The sequence below is a fragment of the Symphodus melops genome (genome assembly GCF_947650265.1).
Source record: "Symphodus melops genome assembly, chromosome: 11".
In the NCBI taxonomy this organism is placed as follows: Eukaryota; Metazoa; Chordata; class Actinopteri; order Labriformes; family Labridae; genus Symphodus; species Symphodus melops.
Window position 1 is genome coordinate 6805601 of NC_136701.1, and position 10586 is coordinate 6816186.

The 10586-nt window shown below is 40.6% G+C and overlaps 2 long non-coding RNA genes across 5 annotated transcripts; both read right to left on the reverse strand.

Moving 5' to 3' along the window:
• Nucleotides 1-999: 999 nt before the first annotated feature.
• LOC306831791 lies at nucleotides 1000-3585 on the reverse strand. 2 transcript variants are annotated; one of them, XR_013780124.1, is made up of 4 exons: nucleotides 3497-3585; nucleotides 3277-3388; nucleotides 2302-3093; nucleotides 1000-1209 (listed from the first exon to the last, which is right to left on the reverse strand). It is a non-coding gene; the product is annotated as an uncharacterized lncRNA (long non-coding RNA). The 2 variants fall into 2 exon arrangements; XR_013780125.1 differs by having other exon boundaries at nucleotides 1000-1240.
• Nucleotides 3586-8968: 5383 nt separating this feature from the next.
• LOC306832044 lies at nucleotides 8969-10062 on the reverse strand. 3 transcript variants are annotated; one of them, XR_013780169.1, is made up of 4 exons: nucleotides 10014-10062; nucleotides 9798-9912; nucleotides 9594-9677; nucleotides 8969-9370 (listed from the first exon to the last, which is right to left on the reverse strand). It is a non-coding gene; the product is annotated as an uncharacterized lncRNA (long non-coding RNA). The 3 variants fall into 3 exon arrangements; XR_013780170.1 differs by having other exon boundaries at nucleotides 9594-9680; XR_013780171.1 differs by having other exon boundaries at nucleotides 9594-9680; nucleotides 9798-9931; nucleotides 10014-10061.
• Between the last annotated feature and the right edge of the window lie 524 nt (nucleotides 10063-10586).

A 10586-nucleotide genomic window follows, 5' to 3' on the forward strand; every position in this document is an offset into this window, starting at 1 on the left:
AAGAGGAGTGAATGGAACGACGGACGCCAAAGGAGACATGACGCCCGTATGTCCTGTTGTCCCACATGTATCTCCCTGTGCCTGTGTTCACCTTCTGTCGGTGCGATGCCCATAAAACTGTACACTGTGAAAAAGAATTTCCCCTCGGGGACAATAAAATAAAAAGTCAAAGTCAAAGTCAAGAGGAGTGAGTGGAACGACGGACGCCAAAGGAGACATGACGCCCGTACCGCACCTAGCCTCCCTTGGACTTACCTGTTCTGACTGAGGTGGACAGCTCACTATTCCTCACCGATGTCACAAGTGAGGAAACTTCAATTCCCAGAGACGACATTGCACACCGGGGTTTGAGCTTCGGATTAAATAGCATATTGCAGGTTAAATCTATGTTTTTTTTTTTTGTAAATTAACACTTCACCTTGTCCGATAAGGGCTGTAGAATAAGCACATTAATTGTCTGTATGTTCCTCACCACTAAAGGGCTCTTATTTAGAGAATAAAGACCTGCGTGAAGTTGGCCCCCCACCCCACGCAAAACTTCGAGATCATAGTCGCATTTGTTTGTGCTTCGTTTGTGCTGGTTTGTGCTGTAAAAAGTTTTGTTTGTGCTGTTTCTGTTTTTGAGTTATTAAAGATTATTATATAGGTCATCCTGAGGTCACCTAGCCCCGGAATTGTCTTGTATGTTTGTGCTTCGTTTGTGCTGGTTTGTGCTGTAAAAAGTTTCGTTTGTGCTATTATGAATTTATAGAAATAGCGCATTTTAATTTCACGCGATGACGTCACTCAGCCCCCCATCTGCTCCGAATCGACCCAGAATGGTCGCGTTTGTTTGTGCTTCGTTTGTGCTGTAAATATTTTCCTTTGTGCTGTTTTGGTTTTATAGATATTTTAAGTCTTATTGTCGGGCGATGACGTCACCCCTTCCTCCGGGGATTCCCCAGAAATGGTCTCGTATATTTTCAATTGGTTTAAGTGCTGTAAACATATTCGCTCAAAAGTGCTTTTATTGATATTCAGAGTTTCATTATCAAGCGACGCTGGTAACTCACTGTCATGCTTCATTTTTGTTTTCTTTTTTTAATCCATTCAGGACTGGATCGTACATTGTTTTTTTAATACATTAATCGAATCGCACCCGTGATGGCTTTACCTGATCATAACTTCTTGATGCATCTTCCTTGTATTGCCTTCCTGTCCAAAACATGTCTGAAATTCCAATAAAAAGATGTTGTTCCATCTAGACGTACTTTTTTTTTTTTTTTTTTTGAAAGGAGCATCATGCTCTACATTTATTTGCCATTATGGGGCGCTCAAACAAGTTAAGCACACCTTTGATTGAAAAAAGGGCGCAAAAATCTACCTTCCCATGCACTTTCAGAGCACAGAATTACAATTCGTCTGCAAAACAAGATTTCTGCCCAATGTAAGTGAAATGTTTAAACAATGCCATACAATGTAGAGTGAAAGACATTGCTCACAGAATATTGGTAATGCAGAAATACTGTCCTCAATGACTAGGAATCTTTATGCTTGCTAAAATTATATATTATTGTGTTAGATGTGGCAGACAAAATTTACAGTACAATAAAGACAAAATTGAAGAGGAAAATCTGCATCATAAACAAAAGAATTAGGAAACTAAATACATTTTCACTAAAATAACCCATTAGCTAGATCAATTTCCTATGCATTTGACTTATATTAGGCATAGCACACAATGTAAAACAAATAGCAAAGACTTACTTAAGCAATCATTGCTAATTACATTAATTTGTTTTTAAACTAGATGCCCAAAAAACCAGCCGTGGACAGAGACTCTATTTTTGCTGTTCTCTGTGCATCAAAGGAGGCCATACTCCGAAATGGAAACATTGCCACTCCAAATGCCAGAGTATGGACAGATGTGAGTGAGCAGCTGGGAAACAAGACCTCTGCAAAGGCCCTGTACACCTTTGTCAAGGCAAACACACACAACATCTGGACAGCTTTAGGATTCAGTCATCCTGAAACTGATCCTGAAACTAATGATGACACTGACACTGAATCAAGTTCCCTTGTCCCCGAACCTAAAAATTATCAGGATTTTCAGCTTCAAGTTCCTTTTGACAAGTGGAAGGAATTTATTCCTGAAAAGGCAGACTACAAGGACAAGTATTCTCGAAACGAAAAAAGAGAATATACAATTTTGAAACCTGGCACCTGGACTCATGTTATAAATGAGCAGATCTGGAAGACAGTGAAAAGTACTTGCATATTTGTTTTCAAAAGAGCCAAGGTTTATCCATCAGTCACAAGTACTGTTGCATCACAAACAATGATGACTCCCTGCACACTGGCGGTTCAAAGCACTTCATGTCTGGACAGTTGCGTGTACAGATAGCCAAAGAACTGTGTGAGGGCAGAATGGAACCCCATGTGTGGCGTGCATCGCAGGCAGAGAAGTTGATGGAGTTTGGAGATCCTGAGCCAAGTCATCTACCAAATTTGGCCACCCTGCGCAAAGCAAAACAAGAAAAAAATGATGTGGAATTAGGTGACAAAGATCCCATTTTGTCATTGCAGCTACTGAAGTACAGTGCACCCCACGGTAGCAGCATTAAAGACATTGGACTGGACAAGTTTTTCTGTCACTACTGGAGTCAAACACAAATGCATGTGTACAAGACCTTATGAAAGAAATCTCATGCAACAGTGTGCTTTGATGCAACTGGCTCAGTAGTCAAAAAACTGGTGAGACCAAATGGCTCCTCCGGTCATATCTTTTTATATCAGGGTGTTCTCACAGGGCATAACAGCTCTAGTGTCCCAGTGGTGCAAATGTTGTCAGAGAAACATGATGTGAATGCTATCACACAGTGGCTGACAGAATGGATTCGCACAGGTGCACCTGTTCCAAAAGAAGTTGTGAGTGATTTTTCTCTGGCCATTCTTGGAGCTCTGGTCAAGGTTTTTACCCCTCACCCTGACCTCAAGGCCTACATCAATGAGTGCTTTAATGCATTGCTTGGGAACCCATCTGCAAAACTGCCCCCTTGTTTTGTCAGGGTAGATGTGGCACACTGCATTAAGATGATCTGCCAGTGGGACTGCCTGAAAAAGAAAACACATCGTGTTAAAGATTTCTTTGTGACATCAATAGCACAGCTTGTCAAGTCACAATCTGTTGAACATGTAAAAAACCTCATACATGCCATCACTACTGTGGCACTCAGCGAAGCAGAGGGCAATGACAGTTCAGGGGCTCCTCTCCCATCAGAAAGGTGCAAGAAATACCTGAAAGCTCAAATTGCAGAGGAGGTTTTCATCATTCCAGATGAAACAGTTGAGGGACAGGAACCAGTGGATGCATTTGGTCATATCCAGACAACCGCCCGACAGTGGGTAACTGAAATATGTGAGGAGAGCAGGTCACTTGCCAAGGCTGATGGAGACAGAGATAACATCCACTTCCTCCCTGAGATTATTCCCCACATAAGACTCGGAAGTTACTTACCACTCTGGACAGGAATAATGGTCCCTCTTTTCCGAAGCACCAGCATCACTGCAAGCTCAGCTGCTGTTGAAGCAGCATTCAAAAACATTAAACATAAACTCGACAGCTTAATAACGGCCGAACAGCGCATCTCAGACCTCGAGGACAAGTCGGCGGCAACAGCACCCCGGGTAAAAGCTCTGGAAGGCGAGCTGCAGAAGGCACTAGATCGGCTGGAAAACTTCAAAAACCAAAGTCGACGTCAGAACCTGAGAATTGTTGGACTTAACGAAGGTACGGAGGGCCGCACACCGGTCGAGTTTTTTGAAAAGTGGATACCAGATGTGTTGGACATGCAAACCGACCGTATTAAACTTGAACGAGCCCACCGCACGGGCCCACCGACAAGACTTTCTGGTAAAGAGGGGCCAAGAGCCGTCCTGGTGAGGCTGCATGATTACACCGACAAACAGAAAATCCTGCAAGCAGCCAGAAACCGAGGCACACTAAACATCAAGGACAGCAACGTATCATTCAACCAGGATTTTTCTATGGAGGTTGTGAGAAGGAGGAAGGAGTCCGCCAATGCTCGTAAACAGCTGAGAGAAGCCGGGATAAGATATTCATTTCTGTACCCCGCTGTCATCAAAGTTTTCCATCCCAATGGTACCAGTTCCTCATTCTCCACCACAAAGGAAATAAATGATTACATCAGCAAAATGACTGCATCCAATAATATCTGACTGTCTGGTTAACCACTTTTGGACAGCTCCAGGTATGACCTAAATGCAACATAAACAATGTGCTTCATGCCTTAAGATGAGTGCTTTATATTTCAAGGTTTTCTTTTTCTCTCTTACAATGTGATATGCTGGTAATTTCATATTGCAATCCGGCAGGGGGGAGCTGTTCTTTCCTGTTGCTTCTGACCCCCATAGCTGTGCTTTTTTTTAAATTAATAGTACAACTAGGTACATTTATATTTTACTTTTCCTCTAAGTTTTATTCTGGAGGGAGTGTATATTCATTATGCACTCTCTTCATGTGTTAATGTTTGTAGTGTTTCTGGGCTTGTTCGGTTTTTGCTCAGAACACATTTCTATGTTTGTTAAACTTTATTCTACATTCAGAGCTGCAGACTGGGCTCCTTCACATAAAACAGTTGAACGTAATGGTGACATACAACTCATAACAAAATTGGGTGTTAATGAATATTAAGATAAACACATGGAATATCCGGGGCTCTAATAATGTAGTAAAGAGGAAGGCTGTCCTTAATTCTCTTAAAAGAGACAAAATTCAAATAGCCTTTCTTCAAGAGACACATTTGAATGATGAAGAACACAAAAAATATCGTAGGGAATGGGTTGGTCAAATTTTCTTCTCATCACACTCAACAAACAAGAGAGGTGTGGTGATCTTATTGCACAAAAATCTTCCATTTACTGTCACAGCCTCTCTTAAAGACACTGAAGGCAGGTTTGTTCTGGTTAAAGGGGTATTACACGGTGAAAATATTTTATTAGGAAATGTTTATGCCCCCAATATCCAGGACGAAGCATTTTATGCATCATTACTTAGCCATCTAGCTGATATGGACTGCCCCAACATCATAATTGGGGGTGATTTTAATTGCGCGTTATCCCCAATGATGGATAGACTCCCCCCCAAGCAAATACATCTAAAAATGCTAAGGCTGTCTTAAATATCAATAAGGAATTTGACCTTGTAGACATATGGAGGCATTATAACCCACTTTCAAAACAATATACATTTCACTCTCAGCCCCACCTGTCTGCTTCACGTATTGACTACATGTTGTTTCTAGGTGTCTTCTGTACTTAGTTGAACATGTAGATATAGGCCATATTGCTCTCTCAGACCATGCTCCTGTGATCATGGCAATACAACCTCCTAGACCCAGTGAGCGCTCATTCTCTTGGAGAATGAATGCAACCCTTCTTTTGGACGAAAAATTCATTAAATATTTGACAGACCAAACAGACTTATTTTTAGAAATTAATGATAAAAATTGAGCTGATCCAAGAATTGTGTGGGATACATATAAAGCTTATATGAGGGGTATGATTATATCCTATACAAGTCAAAGGAAAAGAGAGCGAGCTGCCAAACAACTGGAAATAGAAAATAAAATAAAGCAATTAGAGGAAACCTATTACACAACAAAATCTGATGCAACTCTTATTGAATTAAAATCCACTAGGACAGCACTAAATAACCTGGTAACAAGGAAGGCAGAAATAATAATAATAATTTATACTTTATTAATCCCACGAGGGGAAATTCAGTTTACACTCTGTCTAACACACACATAGGCCGAGATACACACTCATGCACAAACAGGGTTCTAGTGACATGCATTAATGGTGAGGTCTCAGAGTGAGGGGGCTGCCCACAGCGAGCGCTCCAGAGCAGTTTTTGGGGTTCGGTGCCTTGCTCAGGGGCACCTCGGCAGTGCTCAGGAAATGGACATATACAGAAAGGGATATACTATTCACTAAACAACATTTTTTTCGAATCGGCCAACAAACCAAACCACTTGTTAGCGTGCCTAGCAAGGAACGCCCCTGTTAAATCCTGTATATCAGCTATACAGGATGACAATCAACAAAGACAAACCAATAATCGTAAAATTAACGGGAGCTTCAAAAGATTTTACACTAAACTGTACAGTACTGAGACTGATAAGGAGAGACTTGGGGCAGGAAGCCTTTTAGATCACTTATGTTTCCCACAAATATTAGAGGATCAGTCTGTCCTTCTGGAGTCCCCTATATTAATATCAGAGATAGATAAAGCTATATCCACACTTCAGTCAGGGAAATGCCCTGGAGAAGACGGCTTCCCGGTTGAGTTTTTTAAAGTGATGAAGGGGAAAATTAACAAACTTCTATTAAGGGTCTTTAATAAATCATTTGTCGAGTCTACACTCCCTGAATCCATGTATAGAGCTAACATGACACTAATAGCAAAGAAGAATAAAAATCCAGAGCTATGCTCCTCTTATAGACCAATTAGCCTCCTTAATGTGGATAACAAAATACTTTCTAAGATACTGGCTCTTAGGCTGGAGAATGTCGTAAATACAATTGTGGATGCAGATCAGACAGGATTTATCAGGGATCGAAACTCCTATCATAACACTAGACGCCTACTTCATATTATTCATCATCTTGATACTAACAAAACACCGGGAGCTGTCGTTTCTATGGACGCCGAAAAGGCGTTTGATAGAATTGAATGGGAATACATGTTTGAAGTGATGAAGAGATTTGGTTTTAAATGTGGCTTCCTAAGATGGATTAGACTGCTGTATAAAGCTCCGACAGCCTCGGTTCTGACCAATGGTCTGTTGTCTGCTCCCTTTAAGGTGAAAAGAGGTACAGCTCAAGGAAGCCCACTGTCCCCTACTTTGTTTGCCCTGGCTATAGAGCCATTAGCGTTGGCTATTAGACAAAACCCTGATATCCAAGGAGTACCAATTGGCACCAAACAACACAAAATTTTACTGTACGCTGATGATATTCTTTTGACATTAACAAAACCCTCTCAATCATTAATAGTGTTAACTACTTGTTTGAAAGAATTTAGCCTAATATCTGGATATAAAGTCCATTTTGACAAGTCGGAAATAATGATCCTAGATAATGACATAAAAACAGAACCACCCTATATTCAGCCCTTTCGTTGGGCTCCATCTGGGTTTAATTACTTAGGAATCAGAATCACTCCCCAGCTCAATCAGATATATTCAGAAAATATTATTCCTCTGGTTAAAAGTGTCCAAGAAATGTTAACAAGATGGAAGAGTCTCCCTATATTGTTCCTGGGCAGAATCAACCTCATCAAGATGACAGTCCTTCCAAAAATATTATATACCACATCAATGTTGTTTGTAAATTTAAATACAAATGACATTACAAATATAAACAAAGCACTATCAGACTTTATTTGGAATGGCAGGAAACCAAAGGTTAAACTAGCAAGATTACAACTTCCAAAAGAGAAAGGTGGATGGAGCCTTCCTAACATAGAATACTACGTGCTATCTATACAAGCCAAGATTATCTCCTCATGGGTGAACGAAAGCATAGACCCGCCTTGGTTAGACATAGAATCATTTATATGCAAACCTCTCTCTCCTGTGAACCTGTTGGGCAAAAGCCTGAAAGAAATTCCACACACAGCTAAGAATAACCCTTTGATAACTAATGTATTGTGGGCTTGGAAGAAATGTATGAAAACATTCAATAATACTCATCCTCTCTCCCTCTTAACAACACTGACAGATAATACTGAGCTCTCACCACAGGGAACAGGATCAAACTTTACACTTTGGCAAAAAGCGGGTATTGTTAGAGTCCATGACCTCTTCGAGAATGGGAAATTTAAAACGTTTGAGTCATTGAAAGATCAATATCATATATCAAATAAAGACTTTTACAAATATTTACAGGTCAGGCACTTTGTGTATACGAAGAACAACTCATTGGAAATCCCAAACGACTCACACTCACTGGATAGATTTTTTATTAATTGTAAGCAACAAAAACACTTCATATCCAAATTCTATTCTGAGATATTAGCTTGAACCTGAGTAAATTGTCATGCTTAAGGACGTCGTGGTGTACTTTGCTTGAATGTGTAATAGATGATGATCTGTGGGATGAGATCTTATTGCTGCCATCCAGAATTTCGATTTGCAACAGATATAAAGAACTGCAGTATAATATCTTGCACCATATCTACATCTCTCCACATATCTATAGTAAGTACAGAACGGGAACCTCACCAAATTGCCCCAAATGTAAATCTTGCATAGGGACCAGGTTGCACTGTTTGTGGGAATGCAAAAAAATCCAAACATTCTGGAAGGCAGTATGTTTAAGTGTTAGCAAAGCAACAGGTCAGCAGGTGTCAGTAAACCCACTTATGTGTCTGCTTGGGAAGATCCCTGCGTCTCTTAAAGGCAATGAAAATGTAATCCAGTCGCTTTTAATGCTAGCAAGAAAAGCTATAATGGTAAAGTGGGTTGGAGAGGACCCCCCTTCTATCTCTGTGTGGAAATCTCTGATCTCAGAGGTTGTGACTCTGGAAAAACTTGGACATTGCATCAAAGGAAGGACTCATCTTTTTCTACAGGAATGGAGGAAGCCACTGGAACTTTTGGGACTCAATTATAATCTGGATTTAAATTGTTAACTCTATTTTCTTTTACTTATTCTTTTTTTTATCACTGAACAGAGGACACGGGTTTGATTCGGATTTGAACATGAACTCACCATATAGTATGGGCAAATGCGCATTATCTCACTGTGCAGTGAGTGCAACATACTTTTTTGTATGGACCAGTCTCGCAGCTCTATTGTTGTTGTTGCAGCATTAATGTTTGTTCACTGTGTAATGTTTGTGTTTTTGTTTCTGTGAAAACTAAAAATGTAATAAACAGAATATACAAAAAAAAAAAAAAACATTAAACATGGACTTTTCAAGCATGAAAACCTGCCTATTCGGGTGGATCGATTCGTGGCTCGTCATCTTTCCTTCGTTGAAGGAAACATGCGGATTTGTTCTGCAAAACAAAAAACAGAGGAGAATGCAGTTGATTTAATTACTGTCACAGGACCTGACCCTGTCTCCACTACTGCCAACAGTGTAAAAGATGAAAGAAAAAAGGATGTTCATGCTTGTGAGGAGTCTGCTGCTGCTGCTGCTGCTGCTGCAAACATTGTTCAAACAGATGAGGATGCTGTTGAAAACTGGAGAGGCCTAGCAGTTCCACCCAAAAAAAGGAAGATGAGTTCCTATCTTGCTCCTTGTCCTGAATGGCTGCACACAGACCCATCTGTGGACCGGAAAAAAGTCAAAGTGCAGCTGTTGAAAAACGGAAACAAACAACAGCCTGTTAAACTGGGCAAATCAAGAGTGTCAGTGCTTAACACTTGTGCATTTGATGCAGTTCTTCAGAGTTCATGTTGCTCTTTTTGTGACAGCTATTCTTTTGAAAACATTGTAATTCGCCAGGAATATGACAAAAAGTTCCTTGAGCTGGTTAAAACCATTGTCACAAAGGGTGTAACCCAGCAGGTATACTCACAGAGGGCAGAACTGCTGAGGGGAATGTTCAAAGCTGTCCACCTGAAATCTGGTGCCCTCCAAATCGATGCACAATGCCACATCTCTGCTGTAATTGAGAGAACCATGAGGACTCTGAAGTGTTTGTTTCACAAAACAATGTTCCTCACAGTACTGTGATCTAAGCAAGCAAGTCACTAGGGAAGTTCCACTTGTGTCTACCCACATTGCTGTTCTGCAGACGTGTGGCATGTCTCATGTTGAGGTGGCTGTGGAACAAGGACTCAACCTTCCTGACTCTCCGTGCCTCAGGCCAATCCAAAGCCCATCTCAGTGTCCTCCTGAATTAAAAAAGCAAGACTGCAAGACAGGAAAGGTTCTGTGTTCAGGGAAGGTAACCCACAGCTACAGTCTAGCAGAACTTGTGTGGATTGACACTGACCTTGGCAGCCATTCTTTCAGAACTCCATCACAGACAAATGCCTCACAGAGGTGCTCCAAGGGAATACGCTTATTTTGAGGGCAGTCATTGCTTTCCAGGGAGGCGTGACCCAGGATGCTCTTGGACATTATGTGGCATATTGCAAGAGGGCTGCATCTGTCTGGGAGATGTATGATGACCTGGGAAGTGTAGTGAAAGCAGCATCAGAGAACACCAAGATCTGCTCGCATGCTGTGTTATATACAAAAGAGTGATCACTGGTTGTTGTTGTCGTTTTTTATAGTTAATAACAGATGGATATGTTCTGTATTACTCTTCAAATGCTCCATTGTTACCATTACGTCATGCTCTATTTTGCACATAAAGCCATTGTTAGAAACAGGAGTCTTTTTCTTCATGCAGTCAACAGCGTCAAATGCATGCACATCTATATACAACGCTGAATAACATTGTTAGGCCAAATTATATTTTGACATTTAAATAAAATAGAATTACTACTACTACTACTACTTAAAATATAATTTCAGTTAAAGAGCTTTGGACTTGTCACCATTGGAGAAACACAAAAAACAT